The sequence below is a fragment of the Lathyrus oleraceus genome, chromosome 2 (genome assembly GCF_024323335.1).
Source record: "Lathyrus oleraceus cultivar Zhongwan6 chromosome 2, CAAS_Psat_ZW6_1.0, whole genome shotgun sequence".
In the NCBI taxonomy this organism is placed as follows: domain Eukaryota; kingdom Viridiplantae; phylum Streptophyta; class Magnoliopsida; order Fabales; family Fabaceae; genus Lathyrus; species Lathyrus oleraceus.
In genome coordinates, this window is record NC_066580.1 from 88,136,406 (window position 1) to 88,160,148 (window position 23,743).

At 36.7% G+C, this 23,743-nt stretch overlaps 1 non-coding gene across 1 annotated transcript; it reads left to right on the forward strand.

Annotated features, from left to right (window-relative positions):
- The first annotated feature begins 22,050 nt into the window (after positions 1 to 22,050).
- TRNAV-CAC (transfer RNA valine (anticodon CAC)) lies at positions 22,051 to 22,124 on the forward strand. Its single transcript has one exon. It is a non-coding gene; the product is annotated as a tRNA-Val (tRNA).
- The last annotated feature ends 1,619 nt before the right edge of the window (positions 22,125 to 23,743 follow it).

Sequence of the window (23,743 nt, forward strand, 5' to 3'; positions counted from 1 at the left end):
TCCTTCCTTTTAATTACCATCCATGTGGCGCGTTGACTGAGGAGTATGGTGGGAAGCGTACGCTTGCCCATCAGATATGCCACCTCAATTAATGAGGGAGATCTGACGGTCCTCATTTTTTCTAATTTCTATTTTTATTATGATTTTCCATTTAATTCCTTTATTTTATTTTATTCATATTAATTTCATTTTTTATTTAAAAAATATGGGACTTCCACCAAAAATCTTTAAATATTTTCCTCTTTCATATTTTCAATTAAAATCATTTTTTGGATTAATTTTAAAGTGGACTTTGGTTGCCGCTCCATGAACATGTATATCAATATTTTGTTAGTATAATATTTGTTGGAAAAGGTTTTACCTAAGTCCTGCAGTTTGTTGATCAAATTGAGGAATCTAGTTTCCATGGAATCTACAGATTCTCCAAATTCCATACAAAATAGTTCAAACTCCTTTATAAACATATTAATTTTAGAATCCTTGACATCCTTCGATTCCTCATAGAGAGTTTGAAGAGAATTCCATATACCGTTAGCACTCATATGATGTGAAATCGAATAGAACACTTTAGCACTTAGTCCTAAAATGATTATGTTCCTTACTTTCAAATCATATTAAACCTTGTTGGTTTCATCATCAGTCCAAGCTTTAGGGTGTTTAACAACGTCATTATCACCCTTGGGAATATATGGTCCATCGGTGATGACACACCACGGATTATTGTCAACTAATAACGAGTGTATATACACGATCGATTTCTAATATGTATAATTTTTGTCTTTGAAAATCGGTGCTAATTGGAATTTATTCAAACTCCTAAAATAAGTCATCACAAATGGTCAACACAATTAATTGGCATTTATTCAAATTAAAAAAGACTAAAATAATACATTTAAATTAAATATGGTTTGTCAAATTCCTAAAACCTCATCAAAACACCAAAGAAATGGACATGAGATTTATCATAGGTCAAACAAGGTCAAAGGACCTTGGAGAAAAAAATTCAGAATTTTTAAAGACTTAAAAGTATTTTTAAACAATTAAAAAGAAATACAAAATCAATTAAATCATGAAAAATATTAATAATGATCCAAAAATAATTTTAATTCAAAATATGAAAGAGGAAATTATTTGAAATTTTTTGGTGAAACTCTCATATTTTTTGGATCAATATTAAAATTAATATGAATTAATGAAAATAAAAGGATTAAAATGAAAATCAGAAAATAGCAAAAACGTGGACCACTTGATCTTCCTCATTAATTGAGGTGGCAGATCAAGTGGTACTCAACGCGCGTTCCACAATGGACATTAGTCAATGCGCTGCAGGGATGGTATTTAAAACCAACCCACGAGATTAAAACGTTTTGCAAGGATCCTATGGTCTGAGACATGCCAACACACGGCCTGAGTTGTAGCTCCGGTCTTCTTCTCCGGTGGACTTCACCAGACTGGTCCACCCTCAACCATCACCAAAATGAAAAAGGAGAACACGATCTAAAAGAAAAAATGGCCTAGAGCACGAATCTGACCTCAATTTTAACTAACTCCAAATATATAAAAAGATATGAGGAGTTGAATTTTGATGTGTGTCAACTGAGTTGCTTCGATTCGACCTCTAAGCAACTCAATCTTCTTGCCTACATTGATAGGACTTCAGACAATCAAAGATCCAAGAGAATTGAGTAGAATTGAGTAAGAATCAAAGAGATGAAGTTTTCTGAAAATTACCTTCAATGCTATGTAGTTCTTGATGTTGCTTGCTCCAAATACGATATAATCATACTTGAGAAGCTAGCAGGAAGTGATAGGTAAGGTTACAAGGCTTTGGATCCTAGAGTTCTTGATTCTTCAACAGTTGTGATTCAAACTCAAATTTCAAATTGAAATTTCTCAGGTTTTCCTTTAGAATGAGAGGGTTTCAATGGGGGACAAAGCTGGCGTGCAAAGTCTTTTTCAAATGAGCTCAGAAGCCTTTTATTTATAGCCAAAGGGAATGATATTTACACACTTCAAAATCTGTCCAAAATTGGCAATGTGGATGGCACGAGTGCATGGGCATGTACAGGCCCATGATCCAATGCATTAAGGTCCAAAATGATTCATATTGAAGTCTGAATGAAGCTTGAATGGCAAGGCAATGTGAACTGAAGTTTGTACAATTGATTCTTTCCAATGATGCAGCCCTTTTAAAGTCATGCGTAGCCCTAGAAATCCTTGTCCAAAATGCATGAACTTGGGTTCTTTGGAAAGCTTGGATCAAGGGGAACAAGTTTGATGTTGAACACTTTTTCATTTGGAGCTTGGAACATGGATAATTTTGAGGTGGAAGTTTGGAAATTTCAACATGTTGAAAAATTTACTAAGTGTCAAGCCATATATCTCAATATTCAACCTTACTTAACTTTTTATGTGAGCTTCAACTGATAAACGTGTCTTCATAAAAGTTGTAGATCTTTCAATGACCTTCAAAATGGTCACCCATTTCATGTCATTTGGATTTATAATGATAGAGTTATGCATTTTTTAAGTTTTGAAAAATCACTTGTTCAATGGTATAGGTCAAAAATGACCTATAATGTAACCTCATATCACATGCTCATAAAAGTTGAATTTGATTTCACTAAAAACATAAAAGTTGAAGTAGACATCTTGAATTGTATTTTTCAACTTGGAAATATTTCATCTCATAAAAATTGAGCAAGTTATGGCCTTGGGAAGTTGACTTTCAAATTAGGGTTTAGACAAAATGACCTATAATGTTTCAACATAGAAAATGATTTTCCAAGCAAAACTAGCTCTAGTTATAAACATGAAAGTTGTTTGGAATATCATTTAGAGTAACCTTTCTCTTAGAATTATTTTCATATGGTGAAAGTTATAGGAGATAGGGTCTAGGGAAACCCAGTTTTTATCAGATGAATTCATCTGGCCAACCACCACCAACCAACTTGCTAACCTTCAATTTTTTGGACTTTCGTGGCTCATGGTAGATCATATATGCATAAGATGACAAATTTTGAAGTGTCCCTTGAGAAATTGGATCAATTGATGAGATAGCTTGTAGGAGAAGTTACTCAAGATACCTAGTCAAACTATGATTTCCAAGGCAAATCATCCTCAAACTCTTGAAGAGTACTTGATCAATATAACATGTAGAGATCATTGGGACTCATATATGATGCTTGTAACCATTCTTGGATCAATCCATGGTTGTGTTCTTTCGTCATGAGGGTCTCAAACCCTAGATGTGAACTTGATAGACCAATGGAGATCACGCCCTGCCTACAAAAGAGTTAGGCAAATGCAAAGACATATTTTTAGTATTTTGGTTAGTAAAGATAAAATACAAGTATAATACAATCACATAGTGCTTGGTGATCTCTCACAAATTAAGCCCAATGAAATAGGGGTAATGAGAATGCCAAGGTATGATCCCAATGCTAATGCATATGATGAAATTGCATGAGGGATCTTAGGGTCAAAATTGGGGTCTTACAACTGCCCATATTTAAGAGCATTCTAACTAAGGAAGCGAAGGTTAAAATCTTCATGTCGAATCAGTAGAATGGGCCTAAATAACAATCTATAGAAACAAATTTTGGTCCCTAAGAGACCTCATGATGCTATGGTCTAAGACATGCCAACATTCACAAGGATCCTATGGTCTGAGACATGCCAACACACGGCCGGAGCTGTAGCTCCGGTCTTCTTCTCTGGTGGACTTCACCAGACTGGTACACCCTCAACCATCACCAAAATGAAAAAGGAGAACATGATCTAAAAGAAAAATTGGCGTAGAGCACGAATCTGACCTCAATTTTAACTAACTCCAAATATATAAAAATATATGAGGAGTTGAATTTTGATGTGTGTCAACTGAGTTGCTTCGATTTGACCTCTAAGCAACTCAATTTTCTTGCCTACATTGATAGAACTTCAGACAACCAAAGATCCAAGAGAATTGAGTAGAATTGAGTGAGAATCAAAGAGATGAAGTTTTCTGAAAATTACCTTCAATGCTATGCAGTTCTTGATGTTGCTTGCTCCAAACACGATCTAATCATACTTGAGAAGCTAGCAGGAAGTGATAGGTAAGGTTACAAGGCTTTGGATCCTGGAGTTCTTGATTCTCCAACAGTGGAGATTCAAACTCAAATTTCAAATTGAAATTTCTCAGGTTTTCCTTTAGAATGAGAGGGTTTCAATGGGGGACAAAGCTGACGTGCAAAGTCTTTTTCAAATGAGCTCAGAAGCCTTTTATTTATAGCTAAAGAGAATGATATTTACACACTTCAAAATTTGTCCAAAATTGGCAATGTGGATGGCACGAGTGCATGAGCATGTACAGGCCCATGATGCAATGCTTTAAGGTCCAAAATGGTTCATATTGAAGTCTGAATGAAGCTTGAATGGCAAGGCAATGTGAACTGAAGTTTGTACAATTGATTCTTTCCAATGATGCAGCTCTGTTAAAGTCATGCGCAGCGCTAGCAATCTTTGTCCAAAATGCATGAACTTGGGTTCTTTGGAAAGCTTGGATCAAGGGGAACAAGTTTGATGTTGAACACTTTTTCATTTGGAGCTTGGAACATGGATAATTTTGAGGTGGAAGTTTGGAAATTTCAACATGTTGAAAAATTTACTAAGTGTCAAGCCATATATCTCAATATTCAACCTTACTTCACTTTTTATGTGAGCTTCAAATAAGAAAGGTGTCTTCATAAAAGTTGTAGCTCTTTCAAAGACCTTCAAAATGGTCACCCATTTCATGTCATTTGGATTTATAATGATAGAGTTATGCATTTTTTAAGTTTTGAAAAATCACTTGTTCAATGGTATAGGTCAAAAATGACCTATAATGTAACCTCATATCACATGCTCATAAAAGTTGAATTTGATTTCACTCAAAACATAAAAGTTGAAGTAGACATCTTGAATTGTATTTTTCAACTTGGAAATATTTCATCTCATAAAAATTGAGCAAGTTATGGCCTTGGGAAGTTGACTTTCAAATTAGGGTTTAGACAAAATGACCTATAATGTTTCAACATAGAAAATGATTTTCCAAGCAAAACTAGCTCTAGTTATAAACATGAAAGTTGTTTGGAATATCATTTAGAGTAACCTTTCTCTTAGAATTATTTTCATATGGTGAAAGTTATAGGAGATAGGGTCTAGGGAAACCCAGTTTTTATCAGATGAATTCATCTGGCCAACCACCACCAACCAACTTGCTAACCTTCAATTTTTTGGACTTTCGTGGCTCATGGTAGATCATATATGCATAAGATGACAAATTTTGAAGTGTCCCTTGAGAAATTGGATCAATTGATGAGATAGCTTGTAGGAGAAGTTACTCAAGATACCTAGTCAAACTATGATTTCCAAGGCAAATCATCCTCAAACTCTTGAAGAGTACTTGATCAATATAACATGTAGAGATCATTGGGACTCATATATGATGCTTGTAACCATTCTTGGATCAATCCATGGTTGTGTTCTTTCGTCATGAGGGTCTCAAACCCTAGATGTGAACTTGATAGACCAATGGAGATCACGCCCTGCCTACAAAAGAGTTAGGCAAATGCAAAGACATATTTTTAGTATTTTGGTTAGTAAAGATAAAATACAAGTATAATACAATCACATAGTGCTTGGTGATCTCTCACAAAATAAGCCCAATGAAATAGGGGTAATGAGAATGCCAAGGTATGATCCCAATGCTAATGCATATGATGAAATTGCATGAGGGATCTTAGGGTCAAAATTGGGGTCTTACAACTGCCCATATTTAAGAGCATTCTAACTAAGGAAGCGAAGGTTAAAATCTTCATGTCGAATTAGTAGAATGGGCCTAAATAACAATCTATAGAAACAAATTTTGGTCCCTAAGAGACCTCATGATGCTATGGTCTAAGACATGCCAACATTCACAAGGATCCTATGGTCTGAGACATGCCAACACACGGCCGGAGCTGTAGCTCCGGTCTTCTTCTCTGGTGGACTTCACCAGACTGGTACACCCTCAACCATCACCAAAATGAAAAAGGAGAACATGATCTAAAAGAAAAATTGGCGTAGAGCACGAATCTGACCTCAATTTTAACTAACTCCAAATATATAAAAATATATGAGGAGTTGAATTTTGATGTGTGTCAACTGAGTTGCTTCGATTTGACCTCTAAGCAACTCAATTTTCTTGCCTACATTGATAGAACTTCAGACAACCAAAGATCCAAGAGAATTGAGTAGAATTGAGTGAGAATCAAAGAGATGAAGTTTTCTGAAAATTACCTTCAATGCTATGCAGTTCTTGATGTTGCTTGCTCCAAACACGATCTAATCATACTTGAGAAGCTAGCAGGAAGTGATAGGTAAGGTTACAAGGCTTTGGATCCTGGAGTTCTTGATTCTCCAACAGTGGAGATTCAAACTCAAATTTCAAATTGAAATTTCTCAGGTTTTCCTTTAGAATGAGAGGGTTTCAATGGGGGACAAAGCTGACGTGCAAAGTCTTTTTCAAATGAGCTCAGAAGCCTTTTATTTATAGCTAAAGAGAATGATATTTACACACTTCAAAATTTGTCCAAAATTGGCAATGTGGATGGCACGAGTGCATGAGCATGTACAGGCCCATGATGCAATGCTTTAAGGTCCAAAATGGTTCATATTGAAGTCTGAATGAAGCTTGAATGGCAAGGCAATGTGAACTGAAGTTTGTACAATTGATTCTTTCCAATGATGCAGCTCTGTTAAAGTCATGCGCAGCGCTAGCAATCTTTGTCCAAAATGCATGAACTTGGGTTCTTTGGAAAGCTTGGATCAAGGGGAACAAGTTTGATGTTGAACACTTTTTCATTTGGAGCTTGGAACATGGATAATTTTGAGGTGGAAGTTTGGAAATTTCAACATGTTGAAAAATTTACTAAGTGTCAAGCCATATATCTCAATATTCAACCTTACTTCACTTTTTATGTGAGCTTCAAATAAGAAAGGTGTCTTCATAAAAGTTGTAGCTCTTTCAAAGACCTTCAAAATGGTCACCCATTTCATGTCATTTGGATTTATAATGATAGAGTTATGCATTTTTTAAGTTTTGAAAAATCACTTGTTCAATGGTATAGGTCAAAAATGACCTATAATGTAACCTCATATCACATGCTCATAAAAGTTGAATTTGATTTCACTCAAAACATAAAAGTTGAAGTAGACATCTTTAATTGTATTGTTAAACTTGGAAATCTTTCATCTCATAAAAATTGAGCAAGTTATGGCCTTGGGAAGTTGACTTTCAAATTAGGGTTTAGACAAAATGACCTATAATGTTTCAACATAGAAAATGATTTTCCAAACAAAAATAGCTCTAGTTATAAACATGAAAGTTGTTTGGAATATCATTTAGAGTAACTTTTCTTTTAGAATTATTTTCATATGGTGAAAGTTATAGGAGATAGGGTCTAGGGAGACCCGGTTTTTATCAGATGAATTCATCTGGCCAACCACCATCAACCAACTTGCTAACCTTCAATTTTTTGGACTTCCGTGGCTCATGGTAGATCATATATGCATAAGATGACGAATTTTGAAGTGTCCCTTGAGAAATTTGATCAATTGATGAGATAGCTTGTAGGAGAAGTTACTCAAGATTCCCAGTCAAACTATGGTTTCCAAGGCAAATCACCCTCAAACTCTTGAAGAATACTTGATCAATATAACATGTAGAGATCATTGGGACTCATATATGATGCTTGTAACCATTCTTGGATTAATCCATGGTTGTGTTCTTTGGTCATGAGGGTCTCAAACCCTAGATGTGAACTTGATAGACCAATGGAGATCATGCCCTGCCTACAAAAGAGTTAGGCAAATGCAAAGACATATTTTTGGTATTTTGGTTAGTAAAATGATAAAATACAAGTATAATACAATCACATAGTGCTTGGTGATCTCTCACAAAATAAACCCAATGAAATAGGGGTAATGAGAATGCCAAGGTATGATCCCAATGCTAATGCATATGATGAAATTGCATGAGGGATCTTAGGGTCAAAATTAGGGTCTTACAGCTGCCCATATTTAAGAACATTCTAACTAAGGAGGTGAAGGTTAAAATCTTCATGTCGACTCAGTAGAATGGGCCTAAATAACAATCTATAGAACACAAATTTTGGTCCCTAAGAGACCTCATGATGCATATGATATGAATGTAAAAGTTAATGCTTTGTGGGGAAATATTGCCACAAAGGAAAAGAAATCAGAGAGACCAAAAATCCGCAGGAGCATAATGCGTTTCGTAAGGAAAACTCACTGGGAAGACAGAGACTCTAGGGGGGAAAAGGGTTATGCATAGGCCAGGCTACGACTTAAAACTGTTGGGGGACTCGAGGAATTCCATATAAAATGGAAAGACTCAGCCGGGGAATAACAACTTCTGTAGGGGATACGAGTAAGTCAGGATAAAACTGAAGTACTTGAATCATGCAGGAAAAGCGATTTCACTAAGGAAATACACACTTAACTCGATTGGGGAAGAAAAACTTCAACACAGGAGGAGCAGAAATCTATTATCTACTACCTGTTACTGGGTAAGGAGATAACAAAGATCTGACAGAGAGGACATCCGTCACCGGTTAGGATGAACATATCAAGGATGCCTCGTTGAGGATTGCCAGGAGGGAGTATTCATTATCGGTTACTAGGTAAGAATAACCTTGTTGGGGAAAACTGCAGGAAAACTACCAGTTACTGGGTAGAAGACCAAAGATGAGAATATCAGTCATCGGTTAGGATGAACATATCAAGGATAAACTCAACAGGGAAGAAGATTTGTCACCGATTAAAATGAACATATCAAGGATAGACTTTCCTGGGAATGTCAAGGAGGATACCCGTCATTGGTTATGATGAACATATCAAGGATATACCAACTGAACCAAAAGTAGGAATTTCATCTATCGAATGCTGGATAGAAGACCATCGAAGAGAAAATCTGTCATCGGTCAGGATGAACATATCAAAGATAGACTCTGTGAAGGGGAGAAAATAGGGATTATATCTATCAGTTACTGGATAGAATACCAAGAGAGAGAATCTATCACTAGTTAAAGTGAACATATCAAGGATAAACTCTGTACAGGAAAAAGTAGGATTTACAACTACCGGTTACTGGGTAGAAGACCAAAAAGAGAAGGAAACCCGTCATTGGTTAAGATGAAAATATCAAGGATTAACTCTCTGGGGAACAAAATAGGGATTCTAACTACCTTTTTACTGAGTAGAATACCAAGGATGAGAATATCCGTCATCGGTTAAGATGAACATATCAAGGATAGACTCAGGCAGGGGAAAGAAAGATATTCGTCACCGGTTAGGATGAAGATATCAAGGATATACTTCCTGGGGAATCAGAAACAAATGAATCCACTGGGAACTCCATTGCTGGGAAGAAACAGGGATACTTTTTTCGTGTATTGGGCAAGAAGTAACAAACTGCAAACTAAGAAGAATATTACCATTTACTGGGTAATAAGCTCTTAGGAGACTCAAAGCATTTATCTAGGTAAGAGCTAGAAAGAAACAGTCAATCAAGACTTAACCCAATGAGGACATAGCTCAAGGGGAATGATTTCATCCAGATAATCAACTAGGAAGGAAACTGAAATAATAATCATCCACAAGGAAACAAACTCAGTGGGAAGAGGAGAAAGGTTAAAGTCTTTCTGCCTAAGGGGCTGACACTCTGCAATTGAGGGAGGACAGACACTGAACTTGTATGGGGATAAAGTACCGCCATAACAGAGAATAAGAAACTTAAACCAACAAGTTAATCAAATATGATGATGTAAAATATGAAATTATGAAATTATATAAATGTATATGTATATGTATATATGACAATTATGCTGACAAAATGATCATAAAGGATACAAAGGTGTCACAAAGAAATTGAATCATCGGTACAATCCTCGGTCAATCCACAAAAAGGGAGACAACTACTGGAGAACAGAGAGATCAACATCCAAAGGCTAAAATCTAGCCGAGGGAGGAGATCTGCTGAGGAGAGGAATCATTATCGACTCTGTAGGGAATTTTAGGTCAACGTCATATCAAATGGGAGACAACCATACAGAAGATAAACATAAATAACTGCTCAAAAACCAGGAGGAAACTCTGATTGGGAGCAAGTCGAATGGCGACAGGTGGGGAAACCAACGCGATCCACTAGGGAAATCGTCTTACTCTGCTGAAGATCAAACCTGCTAAGGGAACACAAACTCCATTGAGGAAATACAGAAACTCTGTCGGGAAAATAAAACGCCGCACGGTACTGAATCAACCAACTCAGCTGGGGGAAAAGAATCGAGGCTCCGTTGGGGACCAAAACACTCCACAGGGGAACTTAATCAACAAAATCGACTAGGGATACCCGAAGGGTTAACTGCTCTGGGAACCTCTATGCTTCGCCTTTTAAGGACTTGCTGCACTTTGAAGTGCTGTTGATACTTCTTTTTAATTGCTCTAGAAAATTCTTGCTTTTATATGTTTAAGAAAATGATTTTGATTAAAAAAATTAATTTCAAAAATGATCATAATAAAATTTACACTATTGGCTTAAGTAAATAAGAGTAAAAATAATTGGATAAAAGCTCAACTTTATTTGATGGAATGGTAGTATGTAAATGACAAGACTCCATAGATTTTTACAAAGTTGAAAATGGTAATTTACATGGAAAAGGGGTACATTGAATACAAATGATCCTTAATCCTTCTACCAACTCTTGATATCCGTTGTGTTTTTGACCGCTACTGGGGGATGATAACTCGACGTCAACCCTTGTGCTCAACAAAGTCTTTTCACAATTGGACGATCAACAGACTGCAATTACTCGCCATAATCCCTAACTTTTTCATAAATTTCCCCAAGATGGGGTACTCAACTTATCGCGAATTTTTTTTCTGTTTTAATGTCTCTAATTTTTGCCTGAATCGCCCTTTCGGGTTTTCAATCCACCAAGACGCTCATTTTTGCCTAAGCCGCCCTTTCGGGTTTTCAACTTAGCGAGTTGTTCTTTTCATTTTTAGGCGAAGTATTTCTTGACTGCATCTGCGTTCACAGGACGAGTGAACTCTTCACCATCCATAGTTGTAAGAATCAAAGTACCGCCTGAAAAGGCTCTTTTAACAACATATGGGCCTTCATAATTAGGAGTCCATTTTCCCCTAGAATCTTGTTTAAACGACAAGATCTTCTTGAGCACAAGGTCACCTTCTCTGAACACTCGAGGTCTGACCTTCTTATCAAAAGCTTTCTTCATCCTCTGCTGATATAACTGACGATGACATATGGCAGTTAATCTCTGCTCTTCAATCAAATTCAACTGATCAAACCTGGTCTGACACCATTCAGCCTCAGTCAACTTGGCTTCCATGAGCACACGCAATGAAGGAATCCCAACCTCTACAGGGAGCACCGCTTCCATACCATATACAAGACAGAAAGGGGTTGCCCCTATTGAAGTGCGGATGGATGTACGATACCCATGCAAAGCAAATTGGAGCATCTCATGCCAATCCTTATATGTGACAACCATCTTCTTCTTAATGTTCTTATTTGCAGCTTCAACGACCCCATTCATCTTAGGTCTATAGGGAGAAGAATTATGATGTGCAATCTTGAAATCTTTGAAAAGAGCTTCCACCATATTATTATTCAAGTTTGATCCATTATCAGTAATGATCTTGCTTGGCACACCATAACGGCATATGATCTGATTCTTGATAAACCTTATGACGACTTGCTTGGTCACATTTGCATAGGATGTCGCTTCAACCCATTTTGTGAAATAGTCAATTGCCACTAAAATGAAACGATGTCCATTCGAAGCTTTGGGCTCAATCATCACAATCATATCAATTCCCCACATGCAGAATGGCCATGGGGAAGAGATGACATTCAATAGTGTTAGAGGAACATGAATCTTATCAACATATATTTGACACTTGTGGCATTTCTTCACAAACTTGCAACAGTCAGATTCCATCGTCAGCCAATAGTAACCTGCTCGCAACATCTTCTTTGCCATTGCATGTCCATTGGAATGAGTACCAAAGGAACCTTCATGCACTTCAGTCATCAACAAGTCTGCTTTGTGTCTATCCATGCATCTGAGTAAAACCATATCGAAGTTTCTCTTGTACAGTATATTACCATTCAAGTAGAAATTGTCGGCTAATCTTCTCAAAGTCTTCTTATCTTTCAAAGATGTCCCAGGTGGGTAAATCTGACTTTGGAGGAAATACTTGATGTCGTAATACCACGGCTTCTCGTCTTTGACTTCTTCAACAACAAACACATGAGCTGGCCTATCAAGACGTATCATAGATAAATTGGGAACCTCATTCCAATACTTCACTACAATCATTGATGCCAATGTTGCAAGGGCATCTGCCATCCGGTTTTCATCTCGAGGGATGTGACGTAACTTAACCTTTGTAAAGAAAGTTGAATTCCTCCTCGCATAATCTCTATACGGTATCAAACCGGGTTGATTTGTATCCCAATCACCTTTGATCTGATTCATAACCAGAGCGGAATCTCCGAAGACATATATATACTTGATTCTGATATCAATGGCCTCTTTGAGCCCCATAATGCAAGCTTCACATTTTGCCATATTATTTGTACATTTGAAAGTCAATCTAGCTGTAAATGGAAAATGCGTGCCTTGAGGAGTGATGACCACTGCCCCAATGCCATTACCGTATTGATTAACAACTCTATCAAATACCATGTCCCAATGGGAACCAGGTTTTGGCCCTTCTTCAAGTAATGGTTCATCACAATCTTTCATTTTCAAGTACAAAATATCTTCGTCAGGAAAATCATACTACACTGACTGATAATCTTCAATCGGTTGGTGAGCCAAATGGTCAGCCAAGATACTATCTTTGATCTCTTTTTGAGATCGGTATTCAATATCATACTCTGATAACAACATCTGCCAACGGGAAATCCTCCTAGTTAAAGCAGGCTTCTCAAATATATACTTGATTGGATCCATTTTAGATATCAACCAAGTGGTATGATTCAACATATATTGACGCAGATGCTTAGCGGCCCCAGCCAATGCGCAACAAGTCTTCTCTAGCATAGAATACCGAGTCTCACAGTCGTTGAACTTCTTATTGAGGTAGTAAATTTCAAATTCTTTCTTTCCACTCTCATCTTGCTGACCAAGAACACAACCCATACTATCTTCGAGCACAGTCAAATACATGACCAACTGTCTTCCTTCAACAGGTGGAGACAAAATCAGAGGCTCAAGCAGATATTCCTTGATACTGTCAAAAGCTTCCTGGCAGTCTTCGGTCCAATCACAAGACTGATCTTTCCGAAGAAGCTTGAATATAGGCGCACATGTGGAAGTCATGTGTGAAATGAATCTTGAGATATAATTCAAGCGGCTGAGAAAACCTCTGACTTGCTTCTCAGTTTTGGGCACAGGTATCTCTTGTATCGCTTTGACCTTGGCAGGATCAACTTCGATACCTTTCTCGCTGACAATAAAGCCCAACAACTTACCAGAACAAACACCAAAAGTACATTTATTGGAATTTAAGCAGAGTTTATACTTTCTCAAATGCTGGAATAACTTCAACAAATGCTCAACATGTTCCTCCTCATCAATTGATTTAGCAATCATGTCATCGACATAAACTTCAATCTCTTTATGCATCATATCATGAAAAAGAGTAGTCATTGCTCTTTGGTAAGTTGCACCAGCATTCTTTAAACCAGAAGACATCACTCTATAACAGAATGTTCCCCAAGGTGTAATGAATGTGGTCTTCTCCATATCTTCGGGTGCCATTTTGATTTGATTATATCCGGAAAATCCATCCATAAATGAAAAGACTTTGAATTTAGCAGTATTGTTTACCAACATATCAATGTGTGGCAAACGGAAATCATCTTTCGGTCTGGATTTATTCAAATCTCTATAATCGACACACATGCAGACTTTTCCATCTTTCTTCGGCACAGGCACAATATTGGCCACCCATTGCGGATACTCAGTGGTCACAAGGAAACCGGCATCAATTTGCTTCTACACTTCTTCTTTGATCTTCACAGCCATATCAGGATGTGTTCTTCTCAACTTCTGCTTGACTGGCGGGCATTCTAGCTTCAACGACAATCTATGCTCCACAATCTCAGAATCCAAACCAAGCATGTCTTGATAGGACCAAGCAAACATATCTGAATACTCTTGAAGAAGATCAATCAACCCCTTCTTGACATCTGGACATAGGCGAGACCCAATCTTGACTTCCTTCACATTATCCTCGGAACCCAAGTTGACTAGCTCAATCTGCTCGTCGAACGGCTGAATGATTCTTTCATCATGCTCAAGATAACGAGACAACTCGTCACTCACTTCTTCATCACTTTCCTCTTTGGCCTTGAACACATGGAATTCAAAATTTGGAGAAGGAGAAGGATCATTGTATTCAATAGGTTTAGAAACCAACCTGCATAATGATTTGATATTTTGATTTTAGAGAAGTGAATTTGTGACCAAATATTATGCAGATGGACAATTATATTGCTTATTTATGTTTTTTGTGATTACCAATTTCAGAGTAAAGCAAAAAGTAAAAACAAAACATCATAGATGTGGATGAATAGAATTAATTTTATTAATGATCAATTTGAAAATGCCCAAACAATGGTCACTTCTCCCTTAGGCATAGGAGAAGTATTTTAAAAACATATAAAAGCAATTACTTTGATCGATGCAAAATAACAGGAATATCAACAGCAGTCCAACTGTTGCAAGTCTTTCCATGCGTCACAAAATTGGTGCAGTCTTCCTCTTCGTCATCCCCTAGCACAGCAGCTAAGTGTTGTTCATTGCCATGAATGAACCCTCCGCTACGGAAGCTAAGTTGCATGTCTTCAGACCTTACAGTTGATGAACCTTTCTGGAACCCCAAACCGGTTATGCCTTTGTTGTCGGAGACCTCTACCATGCGCCCTCACTGATCAACGTCGCTTTCTTCCACAATCTTCTTAGCATCTTTTAATGAGGACATAGGTGCCCCAACTCTCTTTTTAACAACAATAGATAAGGCTTGTAACGGAGTCCCAACCTCATCCTTAGCTTCAACATAAGAGAAATATGACAGGTGGCTAACCAACAACGCCTTCTCCTCGCCAACAATCACAAGCTTCCCATTCTTCAAAAATTTGAGCTTCTGGTGCAATGTGGAGGTAACAGCTCCCGCCTCGTGGATCCATGGCCTTCCCAATAAGCAACTGTAGGTCGGGTGGATATCCATTACTTGAAAAGTAATTTGAAAATCACTCTGACCTATCTTTATTAGAAGGTCCACTTCACGAATTACTGTCTTGCGCGAACCGTCAAAAGCTTTGACGATTATACCGCTATACCTCATAGGTGCTCCTTGATATGATAACTTTGACAGAGTTGACTTTGGCGGTACATTCAGTAATGACCCGGTGTCAACAAGCACATTTGACAAAGCATCCTCTTTGTAATTCATAGAAATGTGCAAAGCCAAATTATGATTTCTACCCTTCTTAGGGAGTTCTTCATCACAACTCAGCAGCACTCTTTCCAAACAAGTCCTTACCCCTTAGCATCTTCAATTCCTTACGCAACTCAAGAAACTGATATTTCATTTCATCCATTTTCTCATAAACATCCAGACCCTCAGCCAGCTCGGAGTGATAAATGGTGTCCTCTACACGAGGTAAAGTGTGCACAACGGGAGGTGGCACAGACATGATCGGGCTAGATGCCCACATGGAAGCAAATGTAGGCATAAAGCCTTCAGGCATAAAGTTGGACGGAATTCCCCACGGGAATCCGGCAGGCATAGTGGGCGCCAAATGAGCGGCGGAAGCAACAAGCATGGTAGAGGTAGCCACCTCCGAAATAACAGTCCTCTGAGGAGGATGAGGAGCTGCAGGTGTTGGAGAAGACTGAATCTGAGCAGCAAGAACTGAATTCATCATGGCAGTCAGGCGAGCGATCTCGTGCTTCAGCTCTTTATTCTCTTTCTCTAAATGCTCCATGATTTTCAGATGATTGGCACGGGTATTGTACCGATGAGTCGGTTTGGCTGAAGCAGAGAAGAAACACCAATGAGACATCTGGCAAAAAGGAAATCTGCTTATGCAAATGATGCATGAAATGCAATGCTTGCTTATTTATTTTTTGATATTTCAAGGAACTTACTGTATCGTTTGCAAATATATATATTTAACAACAATTGCAACAATTTTATATGACCAAAAATCTCTTTTCATTTATATAATTGGAAGTATTACACTGAGTACATTTTCAAAACCAAAAATAGAAAAATACAAGAGAAAAGGAGACTAGTCATCCTAAGGATCCCTAACAGCGATGTCAGAAGATCTGTTTGAAGGTGCGTACTTCCTTTGAATGCGTCGAATCTCGGTCTCAAAAGAAGTCTTCATCTGAGTCTTCTCGAGGACAAGCTGATCAACAATCTTCTTCCAAGCAACGGAAGGCTGAGGCATGCTAGAGGAAGATGAAACCTTCGGCTCTCTCTGTCTCTTTGTCACTCGGTCTTCAAGTAGCTCAATAAGTGCATCTTTGTCCTTGGACCCAAGCTGCAACTCCTCATGCTTTCGGCTCAAAGCACAAAAACGCTTTTCCCACATATCCTTCTCTTGCTTCATCTTGGTGAGTGCATCTTCCAACTCCTCTACATCTTGGTTAGGGAGAGTTGATGGCTCAACCACAACCATAGACATAGGTATTTCACAAGGATAAGGCATCTTCAACTCCATAGCTCTCTTCTTCACCCAAAGAGTGTAAGCTTCCAAAGCTACACAATTGCACGGACCAAGCTCGGATCTTCCTTTCCTATGCATATTATGCCAAGCATGTCCAATCTTCTACTTTAAATGTTGGGGAACTTTACCCTCTTGATAGAAAATACCTTCTAACAAAGTGTTATTAGGGTTGTCTCTCAAGGGGAACCCAAGTTGACGACGAGCCAAAGCAGGGTTGTAGTTAATTCCTCCTTGTGCACCAATGAGAGGCACATTGGAGAATTCACCATAATTATCAATAATATCCAAACTGCTCAAAGACGGATCATACCAAACTATATCATCATTAGTGAGAGACATAAGTCTCTGAGACCACCGTAGACATTATTTGTTCTCCACAAAAGCAGGTGTTTGAGGCAAGTGCAAAATAAACCACTTGTACAGAAGAGGAATACAACAGACAATAGTGTAACCACCCTTAGAATTCCTTAGATGCAAAGAGAAATACAAATCACCCAACAGAGTAGGCACAGGATTCCCAATCAAGAAAAGTCTAATGGCGTTAACATCAACAAAACCGTCAATGTTAGGGAACAAAGCTAATCCATACATGAGCAACAAAAAAATAGCTCCAAAAGCATCCACACTACCGGCTTGAGAAAAAACAATAGATTCCTTGATGAGGAAATCAGATGGCAACCCAAACAATCCTCCTTTCTTCACCCAATGAGCCTCTATCTCAGACTTCTTAAAGTGAAGAGCTTCAGCAATAAGATTACATCGGAGAATCTCCTCCAATCCACTAAAAAGGCACTCTACTAGAAATAGGTATCCCCAAAAGATGAGAATACTCCTCCAATGTAGGCACAAGATGATAATTTGGGAAAGTGAAACAACGGTAGAGAGGATCATAAAATTGCACTAGCACAGACAAGAGTCTTTCAACCACATCGGCAGCCAAGATAGATAGAAGCTTCCCATGACGTTGTTTGAAGTCCAAGGGATCTAATACAAAAGATGTTAGCTTCCTTAACTTTTTCATGTCGGGACATCTGAAACTGTACTTCTTAGTGTTCCTTCGTCCATAATCCATGGTCTGAATTTTTTTGCAAATAATACCTCAGTTCCTTGAAATTTTCGTGTGATGAACGTTATGATGCGCATGAATGCATGAATTCAACAATCACAAATAAGGGATCACACACAAGGCAAACAAACAAAGGTCAAGGGATGAATCAAGTCATTGTCAAGATCAATCATCTATTTTGGTGGATTATGGTTTTCACCTTATCAACACCCAAGTTCCATTGATATTGACAAGACTTGATTGGATCAACCAAGAATCAAGGGTTTGTTGTAAGTCACGAGCATGGAGTATGGGTAAGAACCATCCCAAAGGAGTGAAATAAGGATAAAACCTGTAGATCATGTTCTAAAAAGTTCCCAGAGTCTTTATTCCATCTATCAGATATTACAGGTTAAGATGACTGACTCATCGACCCATAATATTCTCAAGAGAAACTCGTCTGACTATAGTATCGCGTAACAACTGTTATCAAGTCTACACTTGAACAGTATCCGCACTACATCCTAAATAGGCCAAGAGGGGTTAAATGTTCTAAGGTCCTCAGCTTCTCGGACCCAAATTAGAAATAGTGATGCCTAACCATAAATACTTGTGTGACATTTCCAAATCCAAAAGGATCTTCATTGAGCAGATGGATCTCAAGCCAACTTGTTAAGGACTACTCCACACAAGTCGAACATGACTATACCATCCTCCTATCTTAATTTCACTCAAGTTCGGGTTAGAAAACTCATCTCACCACTCAGAGATCACCAAGCACAACAAGCAGATTATATCACACATACATATATACAAACATCACATATATACAATTATATACACACAAAAAACAAGGCTAAACCCACTGGAGACTACTCTCCAGCAGAGTCGCCACTTACTTTCGGTAGCGGTAAATTCATGTTCATCAAGCTATTGACAAGCTAGACATCAATAAAACCAAAGTCGCCACCGCGCTTTTATTATTTCCAAGGGAAAAGGGAAAAGTACAAACAAAACCCAAAAGTAAGAAGTTTTCATATCAAAACTAATAAAATGTCAGAGATTACAGGTAAGGGGGTTGGTTACCCAGAGGGGAGGTGTTAGTACCCAAAGTGTCCTAGGTACTCCTAGAGAGCCCTTTTTTGTGTGCATATGTATTTCATACAAAGTGATATTTACAAACAAATAGAATGGGAGGATGAGAAAAGAATTCGTTAATTATATTTTTGTGTTTGACAAGACCTTCAGACTTGTGCCTACGTACCAACATAAAAATAAGGGATCAAAACCTCGTAGTTCGTGATATAAATTTCAAAGTGCATGCATTGCTTACAACAAAATTAAGTTTGAAAAGGCACAAAGGCCTAAAAATTGTTTGAATGAGTTAGTTCTTTTTGGCTTTTTTGAAAGTTTAGGTTAAGTATAGTTAAGTTTATTTATAAATTTAATTTAAGAAAAGAAGTTTGAAAATGCAATGGCATAAGGCCAAAGTTTCTATCTTTTTGCAAAGTGGTCAAAGTTTAGAACAAAATAAGTTCAATCAAAGAAGATTTTAAAAAGGGAGGGAGAGATTTTGAAATTTAAGAAATGGGGAGAAGATGAAGAGATTAATCTTATGCACAAAATTAAAAGTTAAGGGTTGAAAAGATCTGACCAATGGGTGGCAATCCAATAGACAACAATGTAAATAGAAACCCAAATTCCGTTGGACATTTAGAATCAAGCAACACACAAATGCACAATTATATTATCTTTGAAGAGCAAGGCATCAAATAAAGATAGACACATCCGAGCTTAGTCACTCCATGATCTTCTTCAAATTAGCCCATGTAACAGATGAATTCCACAAGTCACAGGTTCAAAATAACAGCTTCACAATGATCATGTTGCAGATGAACTCAAAGAGATCTTGAATGATGTATCAGAAGAAATTTCAAATTGCAAGCACTTGGTTTCACAAAATTTGGCATTGGCCAAGTCCTTTAGCATAGGAATGTTGCGTAAATTCTAAGTCCATTTGTCCAAGATCAAGCCAACAATCCACACAAAAAGTTTTTTAGGATTTTTGTTGTTATTATGTACATTAATGGTCAAAGACCACACAAGCAAACAAAATATACACAAACAAGATATATCACACAATATGGTCCAAGTGGACAAAAATGAAAATTGCATTAACATAAACAATTAGAATGATATGAATAATGACAAATGAATAAAGACTAAAATTAAACTGCATTAAAATAAATGGCTTAAAATTAAATGTTAGTTGTTAATGAGTTAGAGGTTAGTATTGTTTTGCTTTTGCTTTTTTATTTGAAGTCATTCTTTGGAGAATACGCAACCCACTTATCACAAGCATGAATCCTTGAACCAAGACAACTTCCAAAGGAAGGAAAAAATGCCAAGTTTCCATATAATACCATGAAAGAGAGGAGACTTACAATCTCACTAACTAGAATGCTATGCCTTTTGTGTCACAAATTTAGCGCTATGTTAAGGAATCGTAATTGGACTTATGTAGAACTCACAACTATTTGAGGCTGGACAATAGAATTTTGGTGTTAATGCATGTTTGAGACATAGTATAATGGACTATGCTCATGAAACATATCACACACAAAAAGAATATACAAAAGAGGTGGCCTAATCTCATCCATACTTATGTTGATTTTTCAATCAACTAGCCTTAGGAATTTGAGTAATCATAGGCCAAATGAGATGAATGCATAAAGAATGGGAATGAGATGAAGAGAGAGGGGAATGGATCAAAACTCAAATTGGCCAAAGAAGAACTTTTACCAAATTAATATCATCCATTCATTTTGGGAGATGGAATGTACATTCCATCAATCCCCTAAGTCCAATGATATTAACTTGACAAAGTCAAATCAACCTTGAGCAAGACCCAACAACAAGAGTCAAACTCAAACAAGTCATCACAAATGATCAACACAATTAATTGGCATTTATTCAAATTTAAAAAGGCTAAAATAATACATTTAAATTAAATATGGTTTGTCAAATTCCTAAAACCTCATCAAAACACCAAAGAAATGACCATGAGATTTATCATAGGTCAAACAAGGTCAAAGGACCTTGGAGAAAAAATTTCAGAATTTTTAAAGACTTAAAAGTATTTTTAAACAATTAAAAACAAATGAAAAATCAATTAAATCATGAAAAATATTAATAATGATCCAAAATATAATTTTAATTCAAAATATGAAAGAGGAAATTATTTGAATTTTTTTGGTGAAACTCTCATATTTTTTTGATCAATATTAAAATTAATATGAATTAATGAAAATAAAAGGATTAAAATGAAGATCAGAAAATAGGAAAAAACGTGGACAACTTAATCTCCCTCATTAATTGAGGTGGCAGATCAAGTAGGCATCAGCGCGCGTTCCACAATGGACACTAGTCAATGCGTTGTAGGGATGATATTTAAAACCAACGCACGAGATTAAAACGTTTTGCAAGGATCCTATGGTCTGAGACATGCCAACACACGATCGGAGTTGTAGCTCCGGTCTTTTTCTCCGATGGACCTCACCGGACTGGTTCACCCTCAACCATCACCAAATTAAAATAAATATATAAATGAAAGTGATAAAATAAATAACAAAATAATTAAATAATAGAGATATTCAACTGCATGAAATATGTTAAAAACATATAATAAATGATTTTCATCCGGTGACTTAATGCAATTGGAAGTTGTGTTGATTTAATGAGCTTTTTACACAATAAGGTTTTTGGTGGTGGTGGTGGGACATTTATATTCGCGGTTGAAAATAACACTATAATGATATTAAAAAAGACAATAATTTTTGTATGTAAAAGATTAAGGAAAAAAAAAATATTCCACATTCTCGTTTTTCTTTTCATGCAATTTTCTCTACACGTTATTGTTCTATATTTAAATAAAAATCTGAATAATTTTTTTTTAACGGACAATAGCATTCTCTCAACAAAACAATAACAATAGTAGTATTAAAAACTATATAATAATAATAATGTAATAGCATTAGGTAATACTTTTATGTATGTTTTTCAACTAAAATATTGCGTCTGATTTGTACTTGCAATTATGTAAATGTTCTGTGTTTAAACATAAACTAAAAACGGGAAATCTGAATAACACGTCTGGGTGGTGTAGTCGGTTATCACGCTAGTCTCACACACTAGAGGTCCCCGGTTCGAACCCGGGCTCAGACACGTTTTTCAGTTCTGTATTTTAATAAAGTTCAATTTATTTATCTTTTTAAATATAGTCACTTATGGGCTGGCATGTTAGCTTTTATTGAGCCCAGACTCTACCAACAACAGATCACACAATAAACCGGGTCCATCATCACGTGAACCTCATTGGAAAGCGTATCACATTCAGTATATTTTTTAATTTAAACTATGATTTATGTTTTTTATTTATTTGTCAATTTCTAATGTGAAAGATTATATGTTTTCACTAGTTTTTTTTTATAATTTAATTGTCAGAATTTTACTCTTTTTTTAATGGGATTTTATTTTTAAAAAGTCATTTGTTATATATATATATATATATATATATATATATATATATATATATATATTCCAGAAGTATTTCAGAGAAAAATGATATTCAATTAAGAGGGCAATCCATATCTTGAAATAGTTAACATTAATAACATTAAATTTACTTAATCAATCAACACATTGGTTCTCCTCTCTCAATATATGAGCAAAAGATACCATCTAATGACATGAAGTGAGCTTCTTAACGAAAGAGAGAAACTTTGCATAGGGTGAAAGTCATTCCATGATGATAGATTTATAACCAATATCTCAAGTCAATTGAAGACCTCTCCAAATAGTTGAAAGTGCGGCTACAAAATTAGAAGTTCTACCACTTGATCAAGAAAAATCATGAATCCAAATACTCACATCGTTTCTTAAAAGGCCTCTAAAACCTGCATTACCATGATAACCAAGAGAAGAGTCATCCACGTTGACTTTAATATAGCCTTCTATAAGGGGTGCCAACAAACTTGACGAATCATATGCTACTTTTTTGTAGGACCAAGAGCATGGACCATGAAGAAATGATACGACTATATATTGTTAATTGAAGCCTAATTATATTTTCTCATATTTTGAAAACATCTTTTTTTTCCCGTCAAATCTCAAAGCAAGTTACTATAAACATAAAACTCACTTCAGTAGTAACACGGGGCTTGAACCAACTCTAACAATCTTGCATGTAAAATTTATTAGGATAAATGGGACTAAAATACATCCAAATAAGTCATTGCACTAAGACAATCACAAAGAGTATGCATACCACTTTCCATATTCTCATCACACATATGACATGAAGTGTTGTGGAAAGATGACGTAAACCTCAAAAGGAATTGATAGGAAGACAACCTTGCCTCACTAACCGACAAAAATGCCTTAGGTTTTCAGTAATTGATAACCTCCAAATCCAACTTCAAGAAGTAGTGGGTGCAACATATTGAGTGGAAGCCAAATCCAACCACCTAATATATACCATTAGAGGAACTGCTCCAAATGAGTTTATTAGTCATGTCGTGATCAATGGTAGTTTTATGAATACAATCTTTGTAAAAAGAAGGAAGATTAGTATAGAGTTTGTTGAAGTTCCAATCCACATTGTCTAACAGGTTACATATATGAAGGTCATTGTGGTCCAAAACGCAGCGAAAATTAAAATTTTCTCCTTTAGAGATCCTTACGAATGAGCATGATCAGTGATAGGATAGTTACCTCTTGTGACGGTTGAAACCTTTGGTGCGGATCTCTTGTGGCGATTGAAACCTTTGGTGCAGATCTACGGA